We start from the raw sequence: 6,000 nt of genomic DNA, 5'->3' as shown, positions 1-6,000 counted from the left end.
CTTGTAATATATGCCTTTTCCTACCATTCCATGCTATTAACCGACTGATAGACCCTCTTTCCTTGTTAAGCTCTAGCTAGGGTAAAATTGCTTATTGAATTTGAATAATGCATTGGTCTCATTTAGGAATGTAATAGATATTCACTAAGTGGGATGCATGTAACACACAAACCAGTAAGGGTGAGTTTGTCCTTAAGTATTTTCCTGTGTAGGAAGGGAGCCAAAGTGTCTTATTGACAACTCAAACTGAACACCTAGTGCTGCAACATTGTAGCTGGACCATGAAGATGCATAAGTTGGGGAGAGTAAAAAAGTATTTTAGGTGGAGTAAACTTCAAAGGCCATCCCACAGAGGCAATAAGCTTAGCTATTTATGGGAAACAGTTCATTCATTTCAGAAAGATTTATAAAACACCTGGTATTTGACAAACACTGTTCTAGTCCCTAAAGCCCAGCACTATAAAAGGAAAATAAGTGTTTGTTTTGGTGGGACTTACACTCAGAGAGGCAAAGCACAAATGGAGAACAGATCAATTACATAACTTCAGGTTGTGATAAGTACCGGGAAGCACACAGACCAAGGTGCCTTAGAATTTCTGTTGCTGTGGTAAACTATCTTGAGCAAAAGTCACTTAGGGAGGGTAGAGTTGTGTGGGAAGCCACATGTGCCGTTGCAGAGTGGCACAGGCTTCTGCTGGCCACCACGCATACATAGGCAGGAAAGTTTTTTGCCAAGATGAGGTTTTGAGAATTAACCAAAATTGACCAATCAGATGAGAGAGAAATTGACCAATCAGATGAGAGAGAAATTGACCAATCAGAAGAGAGAGAAGTAACCAATCAGATAAGAGAGAAAGTAACCAATCAGATTTAGGAATGCAAATGAGGTAGTAAGCATCAACCAAACACAACACAATCCGTGTGTGAGACACGCCTCTCCTAGGCCTATATAAAGCAGCACCAGGGCTGGGCTCAGGGTCTTTTCGCCTCTACAATCAAGCTCTCCCAATAAACGTGTGCAGAAGGATCCTGTTGCAGCGTCATTCTTGCTGGTCGAGTCGGACGCGCAAGAAGTGGTACCGAGAACCCGGGACGAAACATCTTCAGGCACGAGCGAAGACCCCCTGCTACAGGGAGGATTCAGAACTGCATCGTGGGGAAGGAGCGGTTAATAAAGGTTCCCGTAAAACAGGCTGCTGAGAAGGATCTGGCGTGGATTCAGAACTCTTCAGCTGGGGAGCGGTGTTAATAAAGTGTTCCTGCAAAACAGACTGCTGAGAAGGATTCAACTGTGTGGATTCAGAACTCTTCAGCTGAGGAACAGTGGTACCGGTAAGTATAAAGAAATTAAGGTAAGTCTCTGAGAGGTATGCTTTCTTACGCAGTAGGTCTGGTAGTTTTTGCTGAGTTTGTGTGGGACCAGCTGTTAAGGAAGGACAGCGATTTTGTAGGAGTACCAGGAAGGCATATCAGAAACAGAGAGAAAGGAAAAAGAAGAAACGCGCAGAAAAATAAGTAACTTAAGAAAAAAAAAAAAGAGAAAAAGAAAGGAAGCTAAAAGTAAAGATACAAAGGATAATATAAAATATAAAGATACAAAGGACAATATAAAGATACAAAGGATAATATAAAGATATAAAGGATAATATAAAAAATGAAGAACAAAAAATTAAGTCAATTTACCCTCCTCTCGAGGACTTTGACTAAAGAGGCAGCCTTCATCAAAGGCTTAACGATAGCTCTCAGGGAACGAGGAGTAACTATTAGAAGCAGCCACTGTGCAGAATTCCCAGAAGAAAGAGAAAAAATGAAAATAAGCTATTTCAGAGCCCTCCTAGGGACAGAAGGAAAACGGGAGACATCCTGCTTCCTCTCTGACTCCTATGGAGATATTCTTAGCTCTGGTTAGGATATCTGTGTCCCTTTGAGCTGTCTATTGTCTGTTTTTGGTGCACCAAATTGTCTATATGTTTGTCAATTCATGTTTGGATGATTGAATGATTGTTGTTCTGTGTTTCATGTTGAAAAATATAAAAAGCAGTCTCAGTCTGCACAGCAAAAATTGACAAGTTAGCTGCACGGTGGCTGGGAGTCAAGTACAGCTGAAAAAGCCCTGTTGAGGGCCGATTGCAAATGGAGCTTTTAAAGGGGCAGGCAGCCTTTTGCTTGTAACAGAAAGTTAGCTTAAAATTGGAAATTCAAGTTTAGAGTTATTCTAAACAACATAAGAAAACAGGTGATATGCAAAAGCAGTGTACAAAGGGTAGAAAGAGTAGGTTTGAAAATAAAGTACACATCTTTACAAATAGAAGAAAAAACCCTTCAAGGTATAATGGATACAGGAGCAGATAAAAGCATTATATCTAGTAATTGGTGGCCTGCTTCTTGGCCTGTTAATCAATCGTCACATAGCTTACAAGGATTAGGATATGAGGCTACACCAACTATAAGTGCAAAATCCTTACAATGGAAAGATAAAGAAGGAAGGACAGGGCTTTTTCAACCTTATGTACTCCCTTTACCTGTAAACTTATGGGGAAGAGATGTGATGTCAGCCATGAACTTTATACTGACTAATGATTATTCTCAGAAAAGCAAGGAAATGATGAAAGGAATGGGATATATACCTGGACTAGGTCTAGGAAAAAATTTACAAGGTAGAATTTCACCAGTTAAAGCCACAGTAAAAGCAGATAAGAAAGGGCTGGGTTTTTTCTAGGGGCCGCTGAGGAGCCTTTGCCCATTCCGTGGTGTACAGAGGACACGGTGTGGGTGCCTCAGTGGTCTTTATCCTCTGAGAAATTAAAAGCAGCTAAAGAATTAGTACAAGAACAATTAGACCTGGGACATGTAGAACCCACACAATCACCCTGGAACACCCCTATTTTTGATGTAAAGAAAAAGTCAGGTAAATGGAGATTGTTACATGAGCTCAGAGCCATTAATGCACAAATGCAAGTTATGGGTCCTGTACAAAGAGGACTCCCCCTACTTTCAGCTCTACCTAAGGATTGGAAAATTATAGTAGTAGATATTAAGGATTGTTTCTTTTCCATTCCATTAAACGAGAAAGATAAACCTAGATTTGCATTTACCCTACCTTCTGTTAATCATATGGAGCCTGATAAAAGGTATCAATGGCGGGTATTACCCCAAGGAATGGCAAATAGCCCTACCATATGTCAATTATATGTAGGAAAAGCTTTACAACCAGTTAGAGATGGTTTCCCCTCCTTAAAAATTTGTCATTATATGGATGACATTGTGATTTGTGGACCTGAAGAAGAAAGTATACAGCGAGCTTATGGCTTTCTTAATGAAACTTTAAAAAATAATGGCTTGATTATTGCACCAGAAAAGGTACAGCAGTCTAATGTTAGTCAATTTTTAGGAGCCACTATTACTTTACGGTGTGTTACCCCACAAAAGATTAGTATAAGAAAAGATCATCTAAAGACATTAAATGATTTTCAAAAATTATTAGGAGATATAAATTGGATTCGACCTTATTTAAGGATCCCTACTTCGGAATTAAAACCTTTATTTCAAATTCTAGAAGGAGAATCACATATTACCTCATTGAGACAATTAACACCTGAGGCTTCTGATGTTCTTAGGAAGGTAGAAGAAGCAATCCAAACAGCACAGCTAAATCGTATAAATGAGCAAAAACCTTTTTGCCTATGTATATTACAAACCATAAATTTGCTAACTGCTGTATTATGGCAAGATGGTCCTCTAGTATGGATACATCCACATATATCCCCTAATAAGACTATAGAGCATTATCCCACCATGGTGGCAAATATGGCCCATAAAGGCATAAAAAGTTCAATTATTCACTTTGGAAAAATGCCGGATAGCATAATTGTTCCCTATACTGCTGCACAAATGCAAACATTGTGTGCGACTATAGATGAATGAGCTATTCTTAGATGCAGTTATTCTGGTTTAATTGATAATCATTATCCTAAACATCCTTTATTACATTTTCTGTTACTACATCCAATAATATTTCCAAAGGTAACGGCTAACACTCCTATAAAGGGAGCCATTGATATTTATACAGATGGATCCAAAACAGGAATTGGAAGTTATGTGATTAATGAAAAGGCTGTAAGGTTGCAATTTACACCAGGAGCCCCTCAATTGGTAGAATGTTTGGTGGTTTTAGAAGTCTTTAAAAGATTTCTTATGCCCATAAATATTATCTCTGATTCTGTTTATGTAGTTAATGCTGTATTAGCATTAGAGACTGCCGGAAATTTTAAGCAGTCTAGTCCAGTATCTGAAATTTTGATGAAAATACAAGATTGTATTTTGATGCGTGAGCATCCCTTTTATATTCAACATATTAGAGCACATACATCATTACCTGGACCTATGGTTAAGGGGAATGCAATTGCTGATTCAGCCACCAGAGATATGGTTTTCCTATCACAAAATTCTATAGAAAATGCAAAAAATTTTCATCAACTTTATCATGTCCCTGCTTCTACATTATGACAAAAGTTTAAGCTCACACGAACAGAAGCTCGAGATATTGTCCTACAGTGTGGTAGGTGTGTAGAATTTATTAATGCACCTTCCGTGGGTGTTAATCCTCGTGGATTGCGACCCCTAGATGTTTGGCAAATGGACGTCACGCATATCCCAGCTTTTGGGAAATTACAATATGTACATGTGTCCATCGATACCAGTTCTGGTGTCCTACATGCCTCTCCCTTGTCAGGGGAAAAAGCAGTTCATGTCATATCTCACTGCTTAGAGGCTTGGGCTGCATGGGGTAAGCCCCTAGTGCTAAAGACAGATAATGGTCCTGCATATACTTCTTCTAAATTTAGCCAATTTTGCAAACAAATGCAAGTGAAACATATTACTGGACTGCCCTATAATCCACAGGGCCAAGGCATCATTGAAAGATCCCATCGTACTTTGAAACAATATTTGCAAAAACAGAAAGGGGGAATAGAGGCTATGACGCCAAAGATGGCTCTATCCCTTACAATATTTACTCTTAATTTTTAAAAATTGGATGATGCTGGAAGATCACCAGCTGAAAGGCACGGACAATGGCCTCAATTGCCCAATGAAATGGTCAAATGGGAAAATGTCCTTGATAATAAATGGTATGGCCCGGATCCTATCTTAATCAGATCCCGGGGAGCTATTTGTGTTTTTCCACAGGGTGAAGAAAATCCACTTTGGGTCCCGACGCGACTGACAAGGACCGTGAAAGAGCAAGATGAATCCCAAGATGATCCTGCTATTCTTACTCCTGATGATTGAGACCGGGATAAGTATACCTTTGTGGGCCATAGTAAGATCATGGCCAGTACCTTTACCGGTACATTCCACTTCTTCTACCTTGCCTTAGTTTTATGCAACAGAATATTTTCTAGATGCGCCTTGTGCACGACAAACTCCTCAAGAGCCACGGGTGTATAATAGTACGAGTTTTCATTTAAATTATACACTATGCTTTGTGCATGAAGTAGATAGACCTTTTACACCCTGTATATTTTTAAAGAAAAAGATTATCTCTAATTGGGCAGACCCCATTATCCAAAATAAAGTGAGCTCTGGAGTGTTACTTAATGCTTTAACGCAAGTCGTCCAAGGAGCGCAATTAGGCTCAGGTGATGTTGGAAATAATGTAACTTCACCTATAAACATCACCACTATTATGATAAAGGGAAAGGTGACTATTCCCAAAAAATCACGATGGCCTGTTGGCAATGCTACTGCTAAACGCAGCGTGCCCTGGTGTCATCCGGACCTCACATTTCCTATAGTTTTTTCACCTTGTCAATCAAAAATTTTTCCTCGAAAAGAAATAGCAAAGGGTTTTGTTTTGTCACCTCCATTAGATTTTACTGTAATGAATGATAAAGGAGATGCTACAGGAAAAGAAAATATTTGGCCATATTACCAATGGATTTTAAGTAATGAGGCAGGTGCTAGTACCAGTCTGTCAGCCTTTGCACTGCTGACTGGCAC

This window comes from Mus caroli, unplaced genomic scaffold, assembly GCF_978045245.1.
Source record: "Mus caroli unplaced genomic scaffold, Mus_caroli_1 scaffold_1, whole genome shotgun sequence".
In the NCBI taxonomy this organism is placed as follows: Eukaryota; Metazoa; Chordata; class Mammalia; order Rodentia; family Muridae; genus Mus; species Mus caroli.
The sequence above is the reverse complement of the archived record's forward strand: the minus strand, read 5'-3'. Positions refer to the sequence as shown.